The following is a 24,276-nucleotide window of genomic DNA, read 5'->3' as shown; positions in this document are numbered from 1 at the left end:
GGACAAGTAAGTAGCGATGTTAAATTAAGTTGGTTAAGATAATTTTTGCCAAGAATCTGCATCAAGAATTCTCCTAAGGGTTTAGTCAGCTCCGTACCTTGGTAATAGAATGTGGGAGGTCTGGTATCTCTTTCCTCAGGACTCGAAATCCCAGCAACCTTCAAGGGTAGGCTGGAAACAACAGAGCTGGATTTTCTCGGCTGGAGAAAAAGACAGCGTCTCTCTCAGTGCGTCAAACAGGAGGGGCGGGTTCCGTGGGCACTCGCATCAGCTGGGCTCTTGGGCAAGTAGATGGCAGCTCTGCTCCAAACCACCGTGTGTTTGCTTAAGGCAACTGTTGGTATTTTATACCTGAAAGGTGCCGGGTTTGACGTAAGGTTGGACATAAGACGTCACCAAGAACTAACAGTTCTTGCAGGACTTCAGGAGTTCTTGTTCAAATCAAAACAAAAGCAGGGGGGGGTTTCCCTGGCTGCTGGAGGCTTGGTTTGTTTAAAGAACGCGTTGTGCTTTCTAGGAGTCGATGGGAGTAGCCGTGCTGTGCTTTGGATTGCATGGGCTATTACTGAATATGAATCTGATTCTTATGCCTTTGTCAGGACATTATTGATTATAACCTCACAAGGGCATAAATCGGGAATATCGAATTAGGGTCCTAGATAAGAACACAACACCCACTCCACGAATTGATGTCCATCATTACTAAAACTAAGCAATATTAAACATTCAAAGGTGCATGTATTTTTTTCCGACCCACCCCAAAATACATATTTCGCATTTGAAATGGTATATGGTAAATACACGGAAAATGAGTATTTGTACTGTACGCTTTTCAAGCAGTTTTATCATTCAGAGAAATGCATATATATATCAGCTGAATGAATTGCAAAAATTACACATGAAATGGCTCTAAATACAGAAAAGAAGGTCGAGACCATTTCATCACATATTTATACACATTTCTGTATATGTGCTAGAGGCTGAGGTAAAATATTGTCTCTAGTATCCTAAAATAGAAGCTCTGTTCTCTAAGAATAGTTCTACTTTAAGCAGAGTACCATGTGCCAACAAGAGGTAAATATTTAGAAAATATGGGCAAAAATAATTCCGCTTTCAGGGGAAAAGTTCCAAATATTTTCTGTAGCTTTGTTTATCAAAAAAACTCAAGGCCAAATTCAGAGTTCAGGGAACGCTGTGTGCTCATTGTTTTTATTAAGAATTATTCTCGTTGGTTGGAGAGAACATTATTTCAGACATACTCGCAAAAAATTGGTCTACCACATCAGGTGAAAGTTCGACCAAGTAGGAAAATGCTGCAACTGTGCAGTTCTCTGCGTGAGTGCTATCATCGATGGTTGGATCAGCAATGCTCACAGAAGGCTGTACCTGTTCGGTGCTGCTTCCCTCTCTTACCTCACCCCCACATACTCGTAGTGGTGAAGTCTCAATGAATGCCGTCATCAGAATCGGTAGCCGCTGGGGACAACACAATGCATAAGTCGTTACCGGACCTAGCAAAGTATCGATATCCATTGGTACTGCTGATTGTAGTGTAAGACAGATGTCCAACACACATTTTTCTCTGCATAGCAGACATCGAAGCACAGGTATGATGCAATCTTTCCAGATCGGTCTGAATGAAAGAAACCAGGTTGTACTTAGATCTCTTAGCCGGGCCAATCCGCGGACCTTAGTGATACGGTCTCGGTATCGTATTGCTAGGATCGTTTCTTCAATCGTTGCTAGAGTCTTGCCTGTGGATTGGCTTGCCATATCGGTGCAGAAGAAGCAAAAATAAAATTCCTGCCACGAGTCCCAAGATTAAGGGTAGGCCGCCAAAGACAGAGTGGACAAAATTCGGGAAGATGCCCAGAACTGTTTCAAAGGGTGCTAACAGTCCCGAAAAAATTGTCTTAAATATATGTGCAATGCCACTGGTATCAGACATGTTTAAGATTTGGCTCAACACTTCTACGAAATGTACGGGGCAATTTGTTGATAAAAGGGTATGTATCTCTGCTGTTGTCCTTGCAACTTGCAGTTCATATGTTTCTTTTGATGACGTTAGAGGCACAGTTGTTTGTAAAAGAATAGACTTCATTCTGCTTAAAGTATCAATTCGAATAGAAGAGATATTCAACCGAGGCCATAACGCAGCCCCCATATCTGGATTGCTGTGTGGATACAATACTTGCATACAGCAGATGGCCCTGGAAGTTACAGTTGTCAGATAGGCTTTTCCTGGCAGCATGCCACAACAGCTGTGGTCACTTATTAAAATGTAACTACCATTTGAAAGTGGTCTAAAGAATGGCTCTATCTGTTTTGCAAACAAAACAGGTGATGGACCGAATGTGGATCAATGTCACACATTCACCCCAGTCCAAAGATCTGGGCCCAAATCCATCGTTTTTTTGCACTCCACACCACCCTGGGTTAGACAATGGCGATATACAAATCAGCTCTGACCCTGTGCCCCATGGGAACAGTCCAGTCCGAACTACAAAAGCCATGTCCTTCCCAGAACGGAATCAAGCATCCGAGGACCGGACCGGTTTCGAGGTAACACCTCTCATCAGCCCGGCTAGCTTTTACTCCAGTGGTGTGGAGTGCCTGGGACCCACGTCTGAGCATCCCCAGCGCACTTATGGCGGTATTTGCAAACAAAACAGGTGATGGACCGAATGTGGATCAATGTCACACATTCACCCCAGTCCAAAGATCTGGGCCCAAATCCATCGTTTGTTTGCACTCCACACCACCCTGGGTTAGACAATGGCGATATGCAAATCAGCTCTGACCCTGTGCCCCATGGGAACAGTCCAGTCCGAACTACAAAAGCCATGTCCTTCCCAGAACGGAATCAAGCATCCGAGGACCGGACCGGTTTCGAGGTAACACCTCTCATCAGAACGGCTAGCTTGACTCCAGTGGTGTGGAGTGCCTGGGACCCACGTCTGAGCATCCCCAGCGCACTTATGGCGGTATTTGCAAACAAAACAGGTGATGGACCGAATGTGGATCAATGTCACACATTCACCCCAGTCCAAAGATCTGGGCCCAAATCCATCGTTTTTTTGCACTCCACACCACCCTGGGTTAGACAATGGCGATATGCAAATCAGCTCTGACCCTGTGCCCCATGGGAACAGTCCAGTCCGAACTACAAAAGCCATGTCCTTCCCAGAACGGAATCAAGCATCCGAGGACCGGACCGGTTTCGAGGTAACACCTCTCATCAGCCCGGCTAGCTTGACTCCAGTGGTGTGGAGTGCCTGGGACCCACGTCTGAGCATCCCCAGCGCACTTATGGTGGTATTTGCAAACAAAACAGGTGATGGACCGAATGTGGATCAATGTCACACATTCACCCCAGTCCAAAGATCTGGGCCCAAATCCATCGTTTTTTTGCACTCCACACCACCCTGGGTTAGACAATGGCGATATGCAAATCAGCTCTGACCCTGTGCCCCATGGGAACAGTCCAGTCCGAACTACAAAAGCCATGTCCTTCCCAGAACGGAATCAAGCATCCGAGGACCGGACCGGTTTCGAGGTAACACCTCTCATCAGCCCGGCTAGCTTGACTCCAGTGGTGTGGAGTGCCTGGGACCCACGTCTGAGCATCCCCAGCGCACTTATGGGGGTATTTGCAAACAAAACAGGTGATGGACCGAATGTGGATCAATGTCACACATTCACCCCAGTCCAAAGATCTGGGTCCAAATCCATCGTTTTTTTGCACTCCACACCACCCTGGGTTAGACAATGGCGATATGCAAATCAGCTCTGACCCTGTGCCCCAAGGGAACAGTCCAGTCCGAACTACAAAAGCCATGTCCTTCCCAGAACGGAATCAAGCATCCGAGGACCGGACCGGTTTCGAGGTAACACCTCTCATCAGCCCGGCTAGCTTGACTCCAGTGGTGTGGAGTGCCTGGGACCCACGTCTGAGCATCCCCAGCGCACTTATGGCGGTATTTGCAAACAAAACAGGTGATGGACTGAAAAAAGGCTCTATCTGTTTTGCAGGCGTGCCAAGCAGGTGACATGAAAGGTTGTTTGAAGACCCTTCGCAGGCTCCATGCCAATTAATTCCTTGAAACAGAAGTGTATCGCTTAGTGATTTTTTACAATTTTTACCACTAAGAAATACCTCTCTGTTTCCTTCACTATAATATTTGTGTGTATAAGGTAAATCCCAGGTTGATTTGATGTATTGTTTACCCAACCTTTCATACTGGCCTACTGGTATATACTCTTGACAGTAATTCATTTTTCCTTTGAACACCAAGGACTCTGTGGTAGAATTCCAAAACACCATGTCCCACATTTTGAGTTGAATGAACTGCAATCATCTGAAACTTAACCCAGGCAAGACCGAACTGGTCTTGCCTGGACAGAGTGCACTTAGTTGGAACCCCAGTTTTTGGCCTTCTAGCATGGGAGCCCCTCCCTCTAAGTCATCCTCGGTTAAGAGCCTGGGTATCTTTATCAGTGAAGACCTTTCCCTAAAAAAACAAGTAGGAGCAGTTGTATCTTCTAGCTTTTTCCAGCTGAAGAAAATCAAGAAAATCGCCTGCTTCTTCTCTCCGGCTGCCCTCATACAGATTGTCATCTCCCTGGTTCTGTCCAGATTAGACTTTTCTAACAGCCTTTATTTTGGGCTCCAAATTGGAGAGTTGAAGCGACTACAGCTGGTTCAGAATCAGGCAGCTAGACTTCTTCTGAATCTCTCTAAAAGGCAGTCTGTTAGACTTGGCTTGAAACAGCTAGTCAAGTCAAGTCAAGTCATAAAATTTATAGAGCGCACTACATACCCAGAGGGTCTCAAGGCGCTTAGGGAGGGGAGGAGGATTACTTGTCAAATATCCACGTTTTAAGTTGCTTTCTGAATGCTAGGTGGTTCTGGGTAAGGCGAAGGTAAGTGGGGAGTGAGTTCCATGTTTTAGCTGCCAGGTATGAGAAGGATCTACCTCCCATGGTGGTCTTGTTGATGCGAGGTACAGTGGCGAGGGCTTGGCTGGAAGATCGTAGTTGGCGGGAGGGGGTGTAGAAGGACAGACGTGAGTTGAGGCATTCTGGTCCGATTTCGTAGAGTGCTTTGTGTGCGTGGGTTAGGAGTCGGAAAGTGATCCTCTTATTGACGGGTAGCCAGTGGAGGTTTTTCAGGTGGCCAGAGATGTGTTCGTTACGCGGGATGTCTAATATGATCCTGGCTGAGGCGTTTTGGATTCGTTGGAGTTTTTTCTGGAGTTTAGCGGTAGTACCTGCGTAGAGGGTGTTTCCGTAGTCCAGTCGGCTCGTGACCAGAGCGTGGGTGACTGTTTTCCTGGTTTCGGTGGGGATCCAGCGAAATGTTTTTTTGAGCATGCGAAGAATGTTGAAGCAGGATGAGGAGACGGCGTTGACTTGTCTGTTCATTGAAAGTGAAGAATCCAGGATAACGCCTAGGTTCCGTGCGTGGTCTGTCGGGATGGGTGCTTTTCCAAGGGCTTCCGGCCACCAAGAGTCGTCCCATGCAGAGGGGGATGTACCTAAGATGAGGACTTCTGTTTTATCTGAGTTCAGTTTCAGACGGCTGTGTTTCATCCATTCGGCAACTTCTTTCATTCCTTCGTGTAGGTTAGTTTTGGCGGTGCTAGGGTCATTGGTGAGTGAAAGGATCAGTTGAGTGTCATCCGCGTAGGAGATGATGTTGAGGTTGTGTTGGCGGGCGATGGCCGCGCGGGGGCTCATGTATACGTTGAAGAGGGTGGGACTGAGTGAGGATCCTTGTGGTACGCCACAGATGACTTCAGTGGCCTCGGACTTGAATGGTGGAAGGCGGACTCTCTGGGTTCTTCCGGTGAGGAACGAGGTGATCCATTCAAGTGCTTTTCCTTGTATTCCGATGTTTCTGAGGCATTGTAAAAGGGTGCTGTGGCAGACTGTGTCGAAGGCTGCAGAGAGGTCGAGGAGGATGAGGGCGACTGTGTCTCCATTGTCCAGTAGAGTTCGAATGTCGTCTGTTGCTGCGATGAGGGCGGTCTCAGTGCTGTGTTTTGTTCGGAAGCCAGACTGTGAGGAGTCGAGGGATTTGTTGGCTTCGAGGAAAGCGGCGAGCTGGTTGTTGACAGCTTTCTCGATGACTTTGGCCGGGAATGGAAGGAGCGAGATGGGGCGGTAATTTTTGAGTTCGGTGGGGTCCGCTGTGGGTTTTTTCAGAAGGGCGCTGAGTTCAGCGTGTTTCCAGCTTTCCGGGAAGGTGGCGGAGTTGAAGGAGCAGTTGATGACGGTTAGGAGGTGCGGTGCTATGACGGAGTCTGCTTTGTTTAAGATGTGGTGAGGACATGGGTCTGTGGGGGATCCTGAGTGGATGGAGTTCATCAGGGGGATGGTGTCCTCAGTGGAGATAGGGTTCCAGTCGTTAAGGGTGTTCAAGGGGGGTGAATGTTCAGCATATGGTTGGGTGGGCTGGTCTCCGGGTTGGTTGTCGAAGCTGTTGTGGATGTCTGCAATTTTGTTGTGGAAGAATGAAGCTAGGGAGTCGCAGAGGGCTTGAGAGGGGGTGATGTCGTTGGAGTTGGCCGAGGGATTGGTAAATTCCTTGACGATGTTGAAAAGTTCCTTGCTGTTGTGGGCGTTGTTATCTAGTCGATCCTTGAATGCTGATTTCTTGGCCTTTCGGATTAGTTGGTGGTGTATGCGGGTGGCGTTTTTGAAGGCGTCCTTGGTGCTAGTGGTTGGGTCTTTTTTCCAGGCCTTTTCAAGGGAGCGGCAGAGTTTCTTGGACTTCTTAAGATCATCGTTGAACCATGAGGCCTTCTTGCTGCCAGGTTTGCTTTGACGTTTTTTCAGTGGTGCTAGGATGTCGGCGCTGTTGGATAACCATAGGGTGAAGTTGGTGGCGGCTTGGTCTGGGTTAGAAGAGTGGGCTGGGGTGTTTAGAAGGAGCGATGAGGAGATCTGGTCGATGGTGATTTTGTTCCAGTTTCTTTGCAGAGTTGGTTGGGGGTGGTTGATGGGTTTAGGCTTGTTGTAGGTAAAGTGAACGCAGCTGTGGTCAGTCCAAAGGAGAGCCGTAGTGTGGCTGAAGGAGACGTGATTGCTGAAGGTGAAGATAGGGTCGAGAGTATGACCTGCGATGTGGGTGGGGGAAGTGACCAGTTGTTTAAGTCCGAGGTTGGCGAGGTTGTCCAAAAGGGTGGTGGTGTTGCGGTCGTTGTTCTTTTCAAGGTGAAAGTTGAGGTCTCCCAGAAGGATGTAATCTTTGGAGGGGAGCGCGTGTGGAGTGATGAAGTCCGTGATGTCTTCACTGAATTGTGCGCGGGGTCCTGGTGGTCTGTATAGGAGGGTGCCTCTGAGTGTGGTCTTGGGGTCGATGTGGATCTGGAAGTGAAGGTGTTCAGAGTTGGCGAGATTGACGTCAGAGCTGGTTGAGATGTGGATTGAATTTTTATGGACGATAGCGATTCCTCCTCCTGTGTGGCCGGTACGGTCCTTGCGAATGATCTTATAGTCTTCAGGGATGGCAATGGTGATGTCTGGGGCGGAGGAAGCGTTCATCCATGTTTCTGTTAGTAAGGCGACGTCTGGAGAGGTGGTGTCTAGTAGATTCCATAGGTCAATGGCGTGCCTGTGGACCGATCGGGTGTTGAGAAGGATGCATTGTAGGCGGTTAGGGTCGGGAATCTGAGGTGTGATCGTAGCGGAGTGGTTGACGGTACCGATGAATTTGCAGGAGTAGCATGAGAAAGGTCCATGGGTGTGTCCAGGAGCGGCTTGGACGCAGTTGGTGGAGCGGCCGGGGTTGAGGGCTAGGAGGGTGGTGGCATCGTAGGTAATGCGGGAGGGCTGGGCAATGTGAGAGCCAGGGGGTATGGTGCTGGGCGCGGTCCAGGCGCGGACGGGCGTAGACGGGCTTACCTTTGGCGCACCTTCGGCGCGGATTGGGCGCGGTCGCTGCGCGTGAACGCTGCACGCGGGAAGAACTGTCATATATGGATAGTGGAGGGGGAGGGGCGAGGGCGGCTCAGCTGGGAGGCGGGGCGGGCACACGAGGACGACAACAACAAACAAAATGGAGGCGGAGGGGGGAGCACAGCGGAGCGCTAGAGGCAAACGCGCTAACAAAGTCTAAAACAGCAGTATGAAATAAACAAAGCGCAAATGAAGCAAAGCGGTAATCAAGCACACAGCAGGCGAAATGATATGGCAATTTTCAAAGCAATGCAGCGCTACGATACCAGATGTCTGCAAGGGACACTGGGAGCGACCACTCAGCCCGTGAGAGAGGAGCTGGCTGCCTGTTGAGCAGCGTGTGGCTTTTAAAACTGGGTGCATTTTATTCAAGTCTTTGCATGACTCTGGCCCTCTTTTCATTAGAGATATGTTTAAGAGATACATTCCATCCCGCAATCTCCGGTCTATTCACAAATCCCTTCTGATCGTTCCCTCCTACAAGAGGAAGCGTCTCAGAGGCAGCTGTTTTGACCACCTTGCAGCTGGCTTCTGGAACTCTCTCCCCCCTCATCTGAAACTGAATGACATCTGAAACTGAATGACAACATCCTCAGTTTTAGACACTCCCTGAAAACCTGGCTCTTCTCTCAGGCGCATTGCTGAGCTGCTTATTCTATACCATGACCGTTGCGCTACGTTCCTTCCTACAGCGCCATGAAGCCCCCGGGCGTACGAGCGCTTAACGAATACATACTAACATTAACATTAACATTAACATTAAACTGGAAAGTTGTTATCGGAATTGTAATCGTTCCATGTATTATCCATTCAATGACAGGTCTTTCTGACATTGTCAATGGTAATCTCTCGAGTTTTTCAATGCTCAGGATTGTATAACCTGCTCCTTTTTGTGCCAAACTGATTTGTTTATCAGTAAGGTTAAAGAGACCAAATAATGACGTTGTGTTGATTAAACGCCATGGTACGTAGCCTGAACGCAGATTTTGCAACATCCAGCCAAGCTGTACAATAGAACGTAATTGAGACTGGCCATGTTGTAACATTAGTAAGTCCTGTTCTAATATATCAAAGGCAGATGATACAATACTGTCCAGTGAATATATTCTGGAAGACAGAGTCATTAACCCATTGTCCACAACAGAAAATGATTTTTCCAAATTTATACGATCAATTTCTCGTATTTTTTCTGCTGTTTCAATTTGCATTATTTTCCATGCTTCGTTGTATGCTGCGTATATACCGTCCGCTATGAAACGTTTTTGACGCTGTTTGTGTGGTCCCATTATGAAATCACGCAAGTCAGGACCACTCAAGTGTTGCTTGATTTCAGCCAGTGTGGATTTCTGTAGCCACTCAAGGCATAGTTTCCCTACACTGTATGTTGTAACTATCCCTGGATGTTGTCTCTGGGAATATCTAGGGTCTGGTCTGGTCATTTTGAACCCCTGTGTTTTGTTCAGGAATCTATCTTGACAGTTATTCGTGTCTATTGGCCAGATCAACCACTTTTTCCAATCAGTGTGTGTTCTGTTTTGGTGTAAACTATTAGAAACGTCTATCTCCACGTCAGTAGTGCTTTCACTATCAGGCATGGGTTTTGGAATAGACGGTGTGTTCATGTCTTTTATCTTAGCAAGGCCAAGACAAGTAGTTTGTTGAATTTTATCATTCAAGAAAATAATTTGTTCTGGGATCATGCAGGCCCTAAATAGTGCTTCTAGGCATTGTACTTGCCAATCTTTGGAACCCCAGATTGTTTTTGTTTCAATGGTTTTTTTCCAAAATTCGAAACCTAATGTAGACATTCTGTCATAAAATTTTTCTGAATATGTCAATTTAGTATTTGTCAACATTGTTTTTATTCCTGTTCTATTTGACATTTTAAAATAAAACGTTCTTGGGTCACTGTTATTAAGTCCTGAGAAGTATTGGAATTTATCAGAAAACTTTTTTGAACTGCCTTTTGGTGGAGTTGGACAGTGTTCCCATTGGTTAAAAGATGAAACATTTCTTGGCTGAGCACTTTTATGCAAATAGTGATCACCATAATGGTTGTAGCAGTAAAGCTCTTCATAATTGGATGAACCCTGCAAGTAATCTTGTTCTGTAAATTTGGCTGACATTACTAAATCTGACATCATATAATTATTGTTTTCAAAGTCCCTGTCATCAGAGAATGTACTAGGTGTCACAAAATCACTTAATGAAATCTTGAGCTGGTGGGGATACTTTAGAAGCTCGACCGGACCCAAAATGTCATAATCAGTTCTGTCCCATGCTACCCCACCGGGTATTGGAATGGCTGTGATGTTCACTGATGACAGTTCTCTTTTCTCGATGTGAGAGGATGTGTGTGGCTTTAGGACCAAGTTGATGTTCTGACTTGCTGTGTCCATTGTACTATGTTTTCCCTCAATGAATTTTCCCAAACATAGAACCATGATGAGCCAAAGCAGGAGGAAAAATACACCTAACACAATCCAAAATTCAATCCATGGTGAAATTAGATATGTCTCTTTCAGTTGGTGAAAAAGTTCAATTACTTTGTTTTTAAAAGTTATTGTAGGAGGCGTTTCTTCATGCTCGCTTGGGTCTTCAGAGAAATTGTCGAAATTGATTAAGTCGCCTGATTCAGTTCTGTCAATTGTTGGAATTGCTTCCGGATTTTCATTTACTTTTGCATTTTTCTTTGTTTCATTAGAATAGTCTGAAGCTACATCATTGTATATTGGTGTTTCTTGACGAACTGTTATTATTTGGGTTTCCAGAGGCACAAGTTCCATGGCATTATTGCATTGTCCTTTTTTATTCATTGCAGATTTTTCAATTTTGATTAGTCTCTCAGCATGAGCCTCTTGGATTGTAGCAAACTTTGGTATTCTGCTATTTCTTGGGAGTCCACTTGGCCTACTACTTATTATTGGCCACATGATTGTGGTTTTACCAGGTCGATGGATACAACTCGGTTCTCCTTTTTACCAGCAAGGGGCGGTAGTACTACTGATCTTGTCCGTTGATAGCTTTTCTGAACGAAGGCCCAAATTCCTTCTTTACCGCGATCTTTTCTCTGACTAGATCCCCAATCTTTGGAATCCAGACAGGTCTTGCTTGGACAGGTGGTTTTTCTTCAGTGGCTATTGACTGCTGTTTCAACTTTATGTTACTCAGGTTTTTTCTTGTTTCATTTAAATCCTGTAAAACAGCCAAACGATCTTTGATATCAAAGCTTTTTTCTTCTACCACTGAAGTGTGACTATCTAAGTCCTGAATATGCATTCTAGTCCCGAACAATAGTTCGTATGGAGTGAGACCTTTTAGAGAGTTTCTTGGCAGATTATTAAGACTACGTTGGACACTTGTTAAATGTTTGACCCACCCATCACCCGAACCTAATACCCTCGCCGTTATAGATTTCTTTATGTCCCGGTTTTTTCTTTCCACAACCGCATTTCTCTCAGGATGGAAGGGAGAAGAATACCGCAATGCGATGCCCATACTGTTCATGGCCTCTTTGTAAGCTCGAGAGCTAAACGCAGGACCCTGATCAGAATGTAGCATGCCAATTGCGTTTGTGCCGATAAGGACTCACAAGTCTTTTATAACAGTTCTGGCGTTAGCCGAGCGCTGGGGTCTACATTTGTAAGTGAATTCAGTCTTGATTATTATGGGGACGCATTTCTTCGACTGGATTTCTGCGTTATAGATAGCCTGATGCTATCTAATAGTGGTATCTGGGCTACAGGCTGGACCGGTTCACAACAGCGATCTCTGTTGCAGTCCTTGCAATTTTTTGCAAACTAGTAGATATCTACGCTCATTCCCGGCCACCAGTACTCCGATTGTAGTTCCATCAGAGATCTCAGGATCTCTTGGTGCCTCAGACCCAACCCCATATGTGCTTCTTGTAGTAAGAAGATTCTCCGGTTCGTGTTTGGAATTACCCTATCCCCCACTCCAGGGATTCGAGCAAACGGAACGGAGTTTGCATCAATTATGTATGTATTACTGAGTGGATATTTGAGAGGCAATGCTGAATAATCGCCTTTTAACGAGGCTTTTACCGCTAGCATGGTTTCCCCATCTATGTGTTTTTCTGAACGCTTTTCAGTGGCTACGGAAGCCGGGTGAACCGCTTCCGCTGTGGCTGTGTTAGCCAATGAATTCCCTGCAACGTGAACGCCATCACGTCGATGACTCAATGCGTGTATCTCGCGAGTCTTTCGTAGTTCTTTCTGTAAAAGAACTACTTGTTCCCAAAGCCTTTTATGCTTTATTGTAGCACCCGTGTCATCTTTGTAACCGTTTTTTATCCATGTCTGCATGTCACTGTTATAGGATTTGACGCAGAAATACGAATCGCACACTATTAGTGTGGGGAATTCGCGATCAGCATTTTCAAGCGCCATCTTTAAGGTTCTTATTTCAGCTCGCTGAGCTGAACATTTCCTGAGTGATTCTGTTTTAGTAATCATTGGTTTGAATTTACCAGAGCCCCAGCGACCTTTAACAATCGCGCATGCTGCATCATAGGATTTATTTTCTACATCATAGTGTTGTGCGAATCTGTCCATATAGATTACGCAGGTATATTTTTCTAGAGGCAGAATTTTAGCTGGCAGAGGATATTCGCATTCATATACTAGATCACCTAGTTTTTTTCAGTTTTGGGTCAAAATAGTATTTAACCTCTTCTGTAGCAAAATAAGTTTCCCATTCTATCCATTCTGGATCTAATACTCCTTTAATCAGGTTACGAGGACTTGTTAATGCCTCAAGGGCTGATCCTGCTGAAAAAACAGATATTCTTCTGCCTTGGGCTAGGGCTCTTTCTTTAGCTACAGCAGTCCTGACCGCAGTTAGAATTTTCTCTGTAGAGCTGAATTTCATTTCAGCTTGAGTGTACAAATGTGATTTGTAAGCTATAGGTACCGTCTCTCCCTCATTAGAAGTCAGGTATGTGAATCCGCATCTTCCTGGGATGACTCGGATTACAAGATTGCGTGTGTTCTCACGTGTTGGCAATTTTGTTTTAGTTAACATGTCTTTTTGTAGAGATCTCAAAATTTCTGTGTGTTTCTGAGTCCAATTAGTTGGTTTGAAATCTGGTTTTATTAATTCATAGAGAGGTTTAACCCTCTCCGCATAATTTAGAATGTATGTTTTTCCGAAATTCAGGAAACCTAGTAGTGATTGTAAATTCTTCAGCATTTTTGGTGCTTGGAGTATAGCGCATTTCTCTAAGAAATTGTCTGCCAGGCTTTTGCCTTCACTTGATAATTCATAACCTAAAAATAGGACTGTTAGATGGGCAATTCGTGACTTTTTAAAGTTGAATTTGTAACCCTCTGAGGCAAGTCCAAGTATTATGGTGTTCACCCTTTTTAAGTGAGTCTCCAAGCCATCGTCTGTGAGATAGATGTCATCGACATATGATAATGCTTCATCATCATATATTTGTAATAACTCTGTTACCCTTGCTGAGAATAATCCCGGGCTATTCTTGAATCCCTCTGGGAGTCGGCAAAATTGTTTTTGCGATCCAAATATTGAGAAAGTGGTCAAATACCTGCTTTCAGGTGCTATGTTTTGACAGAAGAATCCATTAGAGATGTCTAATGTCGTTTTATATTTTTTGCGCACAATGTTATTCATTAGTGCTGCACTATGTGAGTTTTGCACTGCAAATGATTTACAACAGGAGTTTTAGTTGTCTGTAGTCCAAAACTAGATGACACGAGTCGTCTGGCTTGGAGACAGGAAACAAAGGATTGTTCATTTGAGAGGTGCATGTTTCGATCACCCCTTGGTACTCAAGTTGATCTAAGATTTCCCTGACTTGTTTTTTAGCTTCTTGTTTAACTGGGTACTGTCTTTGTGCAGTGGGCTGATTTTTTAACTGGATTTTGTGGTGAGGTGAGTCCTCATCCCATCCTACATGATTTTTGTACAAAGCAGGAGCTTGGGCTACTGCCCATTTTCTTGCATAAGTACATTTTTTGTGAATCGGGATATGATTCGAGAAGGCAGGCATAATCATTTGTTCGCCATGAGGGCACTCCCTGACAAACTCTGGTGGCCAGTCTTTTTCAGCTAACAGAATGTCATAGCCTTTTGAAAGTTTTTCCCAAAAGAGACTTTTTATTTTCCTGGTTTTATCTCCCTCTATACGTAATGTTATTTCATACAGCTTATGGGGCACACTAACTCGTGTGTCTGCAGTTTCCACTTGAATGTATTCATTTGTGTCCACTGTCTCCAGAAGATTCATCAGGGTTTTGTGAGCTATGGTCACTTCTGCTCCGCTGTCTAGCATTGTCTGTGCCCACTCTCCGTTTTTCAGCTGTGTCCTCAGAGTGCTCGGCATGTTTAATCTTAATACGTGCTACCTTTGTGATTTTTTACTTTGATGAGCAGGATCCTTGTCTTTGGACTTGGCGTGCTCTTCTCTGTGTTCTGACCGTCCTCTTCTTTTCAATTTCTGTGAGGAAGATCGAGAAGGATTCAGTGAGAATGATCTAGAGGGACGTGTATCAACATCTTGATATCTGTCTGGTTTTCTTATTTTATCCCTATCTCTAAGGTTGTATCTTTTTTCAGAGGGTTCCCTTTGGGGAGACTTGTCTTCTCTGCCTGGAGATCTCTCTCTACGCTGAGGAGACCTTCCTCTGGACTGGAAACATTTTTCCCTGGGAGTGGATTGTTTATTACCATCCCAGGTCTTTTTTGGAGTCTTTAAATTATTTTTAATAAATGTTTTTTCAGGATTTTCAGTTAGTTGGGGTTTTATCGGTTTCCCACCCAAACTATCTCTTCCTAGTTCTTCATAGGATTTTTCTATGATTCTGGCAAGTTCCAATGGTTGGACTGCTATATCTGTTTCCTTCAATTTCTGGCGGATCGCCACAGATGCTGCTTCACCTTTTATGTTGGCTAATAATATAGCCGAGACCAGCTTGAAGTCTTTTAGTAATTTCATACCGAGTTAAAGCTGGTTCTGGACCGTATTCGTTTTGAATCTGTCTTAGTACATCTGGTATTACCGCCATAGACGGGACACCATGTGTTTTTGTGTAGATGGAAGCAAAGACTGTGCCCCAAGTGTCACAGTCCTCCACATGTGGTGCGATCCCCATTGGGAGACAGATAGTCAGTATTCTCAGTTTATCAGTAGGCATAGTATCTGGAAATACTGCCTCTATTTGAGTAATTTTCTGTGCTAACCAGAATGGAATTTGTTCCCGTTTTATGGGCACTTTACCAAGACATGATTGTATGTTCTGTGGTGTGATTTTGTTTATGGTCCCCTGCTGAGGGGTCTGCTGTGGAATGTTAAATGTCGGTTGGACTATTGAGGTCCACATGACATATTGGACTAATTGTCTATGTATTTTAATTAAGAATTTTAGCTGAGCTAAAAGTTCAGGAACTGACATTTTATCAATGTCTGGATGTGGTGTGTAGCTGGCTAGAACCGGCCACGTTGCTCCTGGTCTACCTAGTGGACCGAGCCTGGTGATGTGATTATTATGTTTTAGGGCGCCTTTAAACCAGAGCAGGTGCTCTTGGTATTTTAGTGGGATTTCAATCTCCTCGAAAGGAGTGTATTTATTCGGAGGTTCCTCTATTTTGTAATAGTGGAAGTCTTTTGTCGTAGCGTGTGCTGCTGGAAAGTGTATCCATGAATAGAATACCTCTGGCTGCCGAAATTCGTGTGCCTCTATCACGAATATGACTGTACCACCTCGCGGTGTCAGGCCATTTTCTATAGGTTTTAGAGTTATAGTTCTCCTTACATTGACCGGAATGAGTATTGCATCCGGGTCGGTTTCATGGAGACTTGCGTCTTCCTCCAAGAGCCGAGCTGCTATTCTTGCTCGTTCCCTTTCTTCGTCACTTTCTGACATTTTAACTGACTGAAAGTTTTCTGTTGCAGATAGAGTTTCAAGGAAACAAAGATTAGGTGCACAATATTTTGGAACACTGTGTCCTTGAACGTTGATCAAAACTAGAAACTAATACATAGGATTCTCATCCTACTAAGTTCCGGCGGATTTAACCTTTCACCCACTCCAGACGTCTATTGGAGTTTTTACGGGAAAAGGGTTCTGTGTGAAAAAGCACGACTGAGTTACTCCATTGTCTTGCGTTAGATTTTCGCCTTACCAAATGTTGGGTGCCATGTAGTGTAGTTCCTATTTTCCCAATAGGCTCTGCGCATTGGAATAACATAAACAGCAGTGTAGACGTAGGACTGAGGTCATCTAGGTCTCTACTGACTATGCTAAACTTAATTTTAGGTTTGCGCCAGCTAGCTCAGAGGTCACTGGAAACTTTCTTGAAAGAAGAGGGATGGATAACCTTCCCTGGCTCAGACAAGAAGGGATTCGGTTTCCGACAACCGCATAAACATGACAACTTTGCTCCCTCAGAATAAGAGTATATCTCTAGAGTCGTGTGAAAACAATACATTACACAAAAAGGGGGTTGTTACCCATGCAGTCACGGGGACCTGGGCGCTATGTGGTACATGCAAAACAGGGGGTCCCCGCAAGAAGAAGAATTACAATATGAAGTTTGTTAAAACTGAAAATACTTCCACGTTTTTATGAATTTTTATGAAACTTTTTCCACAGTATTTGCAATTTATTAACAAAACTGGACGCATCAAATAATGACATATGTTAGGTATTCAATCAACAAACATAAGAAGCCCCGAGGGGAGGAAATAGTTGCTCTCCCTTATTACTGATGAGTGCTAACCCTATTTAAACCGACTCTGCTAATGGAACCTGGTTTCCTTCTTGATTCTGTCTTATCGCTACAGCGACCAAGTTAAGACAGATTGAGCAGTCCTGCCCCTCTGATCCTGTTCACAAATACACTCAGGATCAAGTAAGTGGTCCCGTTACATTTGTGGCCTCTTGTTAGAACCCTCCTGAGTCAGCCCATTCTGTGATTTTTTCTGACTTTGTCTCCTACAGCACCGCATGCAACCCTCTACCTACAGTACACCCTCGGTGCCTGTTTATCCAGTATTAACTTAATAAGTGTGGTCTCCTTTTAATTTTTGGTTTCCTAGACCACCCATATTTCATTTTCATTTTCATTTATTAGTGTTATCCTTCTTTGTCCACAGCGATCTTTTTCCAACCCCGGCCCCCTGTTCAAGTGATACAGGATACCCGGCTGTACAGCTTGGTTCTGTAGTTATTTAAGGCCACCCTTGGCTTTAAATCGAGGTGAGCATCATAACATACCTCATGTGGTGGTCCGTATTATATTACTACTTGACCTAGTCTGACCTTTCCACTCGAATAACCATCTGAATCAACGTTTGGGTCCACCCCAGTGCATTTTTGGACCCAATTTCCATTTCATTGGATACTACAGTTATTAATTGCTAGGGGGCCCCCCTTTCACCTGATACTAGAGTGAACCTCAAATGGTCACGACTCACTGAGATGTCATTTCCCTTGTAATTCCGTTATTGATTTCTCTCCTCTGTTTTCAAATTCCTCTGTAGTTTGCGATTTGGGTTTCTCGGCGGATATTCCCCTACGATTGAGTGGGATACCCGAGTTCCTACAGCAGAGCCCCTTGTGGCCTGCTGCACATGGTAATTGTGTTATTAACACCTTGACGCCGTTGTCACGACGTCTTTAGCTAATCTGTAACGATAATTTTGTACCCCCCCTTTTTCTGAATGTCTAACTCCTTCCCCCGTTTCTCTAAATTCTAGATCTTGGCGCCCCTCCTTTTTCACCTTCCCCGTCTCTGTCCTGATGAAGACCCCATCTAAGGACTTAACTTGACCTACAATACAGGGGTCGAAACGTCGACGGCTTGTGGTTCTCCGACATCCGGTCTCAAGTCCCTGACATTTTCATTGATGTGGTTTACACCGGCGAATGTCCTTTTCATAAACACATCGATTTTGTCCTCCAATTTTGGATGTTGTATTTGAAATGTTTAATTGTCGTATGCCAATATTGTGATTGGTCTGACTCAATATGACTATCATTTTTCTGTAATTCCCTCTAATGAGCACCCCCTTTCCCTTCCTTCCTTTCCTCCCCTCGGAGCTTCTTATGTTTGTTGATTGAATACCTAACATATGTCATTATTTGATGTGTCCAGTTTTGTTAATAAATTGCAAATACTGTGGAAAAAGTTTCATGAAAATTCATAAAAATGTGGAAGTATTTTCAGTTTTAACAAACTTCATATTGTAATTCTTCTTCTTGCGGGGACCCCCTGTTTTTCATGTACCACATAGTGCCCAGGTCCCCGTGACTGCATGGGTAACAACCCCCTTTTTGTGTAATGTATTCTGAGCAGGTTCTCACCTGCGAGGTTCCTCTGTTGAATTAAATTCTTATGTACCATGGCGGAACAAGAACTATTATCTTATACAGAGGAATACATCAATCAGTTAACCAAAGATTTATCCACAACCTTCTTATCCACCTCCGTCCCAACTATTGACTTCTCCCTTAAAGATAAAATATCTAGATTAGAGAGACTAGAAAAGAAATTAATCAGGACTAGGCTTCACGGACACCTTTTCACGAGGTATCTACAAGAAAACATCATACCGGTTGGTCTGCAAATCAAGATCGAACCCGCTATTTTTGTAGACGTTCCGAAATTCAAAGAGGGTTTCAGCTACGTGGCCAATAATTGCTCCCGGCACTGGATGGTGCTGGGGGTTGAGACAGCTGCTGAACAGGTTGTCACGCTTAGCAAGGAAATTGCAGATCTCAAAGCAGAAATCTTGGGAGATAGCACCCTCACTAATGCCAAAGAGGCTTTGGATACTCTGGAAGCCACAATAAAGTACTTTGATCTCACAGCCCAAACCAAAAAATTGGAGAAGCTAGCCAGAGATCTGAGAAATTTTGATAAAAAGAGTGTATATCCATACATGCAGCCTGATTATTACAAACAAGATAATCAGGGCCGCTTTATCAACCGCAACCGCGGAGGCTATCGTGATAGACGGAACTTCACAAACTTCTCAGATTCTTCATACAGCTCAGGCAGTGAGAGTGATCCTGGGCCTAGCACATCTTACAATTATCCACCACAAGAATCTGTTTACCAACAGTATCCTCCACAATACCCTCCTCATTTTTTTGAACAGGGCCGCGGACAATGGCGGCCGCCACGAGGACGAGGCAACTGGACCAGAGGACAAGCGAGGGGCCAACAACAGAACCCCGGAGGTTGGGAGGGCAACAGAGGCAAGTCCCAGAAACAGGTGACATTCCGTCCCGAAGTACACGGAGAGATATCCACAAGCAGGAACACCTACAGATGGTGAATCCCTCTCCCATCCAGAACCTCCCAGCATTAGAGGTTCCTAACCCTGGGTTGCCCTTAACCAACCCGGTGATTAACATTTCCAATTATAATCTAACAGAAGAGGAGGAGAAAGTCCTGGGCAGAGGCCTCTCTTTTGTCCCGACCGCTCCTGCGAACAAGTTCTTACTAAAGACGGAACTATATCGTTTCTTTAGGAAAATAAGACTCAAATTCTTTTTCCGTAATCAGACCACCCGAAGACCTGGATCCACTACTGGTTTAAGGTAACCCTCTACTTTCTTCCCTCCCACCTACGCGATGAGCCACAAAATCTTGGCTTTCGAAGAAATTGTGACTTCTGCAGTAGATAAAACCCTGGATGTACGCACATTTTCCAAATTGAATCCCAGCAAAGGAGAGAAATGGCCCTTATTGGACTCAGTGCTAACAAAGATGTTGTCATAAAACCCGCCGATAAGGGCGGTGCCATTGTTATTCAAAATCTCAACCACTACAAACAGGAAATTTTCAAACAACTGAATGATGGCGTCAGTTATCGCAAACTTACCTGTGATCCTTCCCGTGATCTTGCTAACAACATCTCAACTGTCACACAGAAAGGTCTGGAGGATGGTTTTTTGAGTGAACAAGAATTCAAATTTCTGAATCAGAAATTTCCAAGACTAGCGACGATATACACACTTCCTAAGGTACATAAAAACTTAGCTAATCCCCCAGGTAGGCCAATTGTCTCTGGGTGTGGATCAATGCTTGAACCCTTGTGCAAGTATATTGACTTCTTTTTAAAACCTATCGCACTCCAAACAAGAACATACTTATGTGACACCACTCAAACCATTAATCTCATTAATGAAAGACCTTTCGATCCCACAAAAGAACTCCTGGTAACGTGTGACATAGTGTCATTATACACTAGTATACCTCAAACGGACGCATTGGATGTGATGCGCTTAGCCCTGGATAAAAGACCAGCCCCGGTTGCGGTGCCCACGGATTTCATTATCGAATTACTTCGCATTGCTATGATGAAGAATTACTTCATATTTCAAGATGATTTCTTTTTACAAACAAAGGGAGTGGCGATGGGGGCTACTTTTGCCCCTAACTTGGCCATTATCTACATGGATCATTTTGAGCAACAATTCATATTTTCCAACACCAACCCATTCGAGAAAAATCTTACACTTTGGGTAAGATATATAGACGACGTCCTGTGCATCTGGGATGGTGATAAAGAACAATTGTGTGCTTTTCATTCATGGTTGAATTTGCGCAATCCTAACATCCAGTTCACCATGGAATCTAGCAATGCAAGCATCCCATACCTGGACATCACAATATATGTCAATGATGATCGTTTGCGGACGACACTATTCAGGAAGCCCACAGAGCGAAACTCTTTGCTGCAATATGGTAGCCACCACCCTAGGGGCCTAAAAGACAATTTACCTATTGGCCAATTCCTTAGGGTTAGGCGGAATTGCTCGACCAGAGGCAACTACATCAAAGAATCTGAGGTGCTGTGTGATCGCCTTATCACTCGTGGATATCCTGCTCGGATGGTCAAACGAGCCAGGAAAAGGGCCTGGTACTATCCACGGGAGACCCTGTTGAAGCCGGAAGTGACCAACAAAGAGGAGACAGACCGCATAGTCTGCGTCACGACATTCTCCACCCGCAGTAATGAAATCAAACGGATCATCAATAAGAACTGGCACCTTGTGGCCGAAGAAATTGGACACTTGAATCCACCACTCCATTCTTTCAAAAGGGCCAATAACATTCGTGATATGGTAGTCCACTCCTATTTGGAACCAGCAAGCTAACCCTCCATCACCACCTTATGGAACCTACCCAATTTGGTAGGGCACTATAGATGTGGAACATGCATCGCCTGCGAGACAACCATTCAAACTAAAAGTTTCCAACATGGTCAACGCACATTTCACCTCAAACACTACACCAATTGCAACACGGCTGGGGTCATTTACATTGTTAGGTGTCCCTGCAATCTACTATATGTTGGCCAGACCCAACAAAAGATTAAAGCGAGGATTTCTTCACATAGGAGTAGACTAAGATGTAAGGTGACAGGGGCCCCTTTAGTGGACCACTGGTAACGAAGTGGCCATCAAGTAAGTGACCTGAGGTGGTTAGTTGTCGAAAAAGTAACGCTCAGCAGGAGGGGTGGAAACTTAATGACCATACTGAATACACGAGAAGCTAAATGGATGTCACTTTTGGACACCATTAAAAATGGCCTTAATGAATTAGATAGTAGCTTGTCACAACTGGCTGCACTTGGCTAATTTTTCTGTAGTATTCCCATGTGACTATAAACTGCATGATTCACGAACTTGTCACTCGGTTTCACTCTCCTGTGCGAGAAGTGCCCGAGTATGTTTTGACTTTGTAATTCTACAGGTTACCATATAACTAACCGCTTGTTGTCTCTTTAAAGAACTTACATATTTCGCAAAATCCGTCTACAATCTCATGCTTTGAGAATTGCACGGACTGTAATTCCCAACATGCAATAGATGGAATAGTGCGATGGATAATTTGGGAAATTGTCAACAGTACCGAATATGTAATGGTGATTTACTCTGTACAACATTGCATTTATCCACTACCTCCTGTTACATCTGACATCCGGGAGTTTTTTAATATGGTCAATAACCGAGTAGTTCACAAATGTAAAACTCTGATCTCCGGGTTGAGTGAAGTACTTCTTCACTTTTTCTCGACATGATGGACACGTGACTTAACCACCCACAACTTCGCGTAGTGTCAGAGCAACTCCGCCTCCGTTCCCGCCACTCCGCTGGACGGCGTCTTTCGGGCTTGACTAACCGTGAGTTCCTTTCCTTCCCCCACCGCTAATGTAGACCAATTCGATACCGTACAATCTGTTTATAAGCTGATCTGGATACTGGCTTACAGATCCGTTTTTCGATTTTGTCCCCATAGCGACCGATTTCCGAGGCATATCGAGCAGTTTTACCGAACTTGGGATCTAGTAAGTTTTTCATCAAAATAGTTGCTCTCCCTTATTACTGATGAGTGCTAACCCTATTTAAACCGACTCTGCTAATGGAACCTGGTTTCCTTCTTGATTCTGTCTTCTCGCTACAGCGACCAAGTTAAGACAGATTGAGCAGTCCTCCCCCTATGATCCTGTTCACAAATACACTCAGGATCAAGTAAGTGGTCCCGTTACATTTGTGGCCTCTTGTTAGAACCCTCCTGAGTCAGCCCATTCTGTGATTTTTTCTGACTTTGTCTCCTACAGCACCGCATGCAACCCTCTACCTACAGTACACCCTCGGTGCCTGTTTATCCCGTATTAACTTAGTAAGTGTGGTCTCCTTTTAATTTTTGCTTTCCTAGACCACCCATATTTCATTTTCATTTTCATTTATTAGTGTTATCCTTCTTTGCCCACAGCGATCTTTTTCCAACCCCGGCCCCCTGTTCAAGTGATACAGGATACCCGGCTGTAAAGCTTGGTTCTGTAGTTATTTAAGGCCACCCTTGGCTTTAAATCGAGGTGAGCATCATAACATACCTCATGTGGTGGTCCGTATTATTTTACTACTTGACCTAGTCTGACCTTTCCACTCGAATAACCATCTGAATCAACTTTTGGGTCCACCCCAGTGCATTTTTGGACCCAATTTCCATTTCATTGGATACTACAGTTATTAATTGCTAGGGGGCCCCCCTTTCACCTGATACTAGAGTGAACCTCAAATGGTCATGACTCACTGAGATGTCATTTCCCTTGTAATTCCGTTATTGATTTCTCTCCTCTGTTTTCAAATTCCTCTGTAGTTTGTGATTTGGGTTTCGCGGCGGATATTCCCCTACGATTGAGTGGGATACCCGAGTTCCTACAGCAGAGCCCCTTGTGGCCTGCTGCACATGGTAATTGTGTTATTAACACCTTGACGCCATTGTCACGACGTCTTTAGCTAATCTGTAACGATAATTTTGTACCCCCCCTTTTTCTGAATGTCTAACTCCTTCCCCCGTTTCTCTAAATTCTAGATCTTGGCGCCCCTCCTTTTTCACCTTCCCCGTCTCTGTCCTGATGAAGACCCCATCTAAGGACTTAACTTGACCTACAATACAGGGGTCGAAACGTCGACGGCTTGTGGTTCTCCGACATCCGGTCTCAAGTCCCTGACATTTTCATTGATGTGGTTTACACCGGTGAATGTCCTTTTCATAAACACATCGATTTTGTCCTCCAATTTTGGATGTTGTATTTGAAATGTTTAATTGTCATATGTCAATATTGTGATTGGTCTGACTCAATATGACTATCATTTTTCTGTAATTCCCTCTAATGAGCACCCCCTTTCCCTTCCTTCCTTTCCTCCCCTCGGAGCTTCTTATGTTTGTTGATTGAATACCTAACATATGTCATTATTTGATGTGTCCAGTTTTGTTAATAAATTGCAAATACTGTGGAAAAAGTTTCATAAAAATTCATAATAATGTGGAAGTATTTTCAGTTTTAACAAACTTCATATTGTAATTCTTCTTCTTGCGGTGTGAAAACAATAGACAGATATTTCACTTAGTCAGCAGTGCATACTTAGTTTCACCAGAATGCAGAGAAATAGAGAGACAGGCGTTTTCAATAAAAAGTTGTTATTTATTGAGCAGTCTTCTTTCTCATACAAGAGAAGTGAATTGCCACAATTGCAATACTTAAAGTAAAGTAAAGTGCGTACAGTAAAAGGAGTATTATGAAATAATACTGTAAAAGCATTGATATGGTTTCTTAGCCATATGATACTTTAAAATGGATAAAATATATACATACACAAATACATTGACTAAAATACTCAACTGGTGCTTCTAACTAAGCCTACCCCGGTGTACCTGACCTAAGCCTAATACTCGGAAGGGACAAGTAAGTAGCGATGTTAAATTAAGTTGGTTAAGATAATTTTTGCCAAGAATCTGCATCAAGAA

The sequence above is a fragment of the Lissotriton vulgaris genome, chromosome 8 (assembly GCF_964263255.1).
Source record: "Lissotriton vulgaris chromosome 8, aLisVul1.2, whole genome shotgun sequence".
Lineage (NCBI taxonomy): Eukaryota > Metazoa > Chordata > Amphibia > Caudata > Salamandridae > Lissotriton > Lissotriton vulgaris.
Note: the sequence above shows the minus strand (reverse complement) of the source record.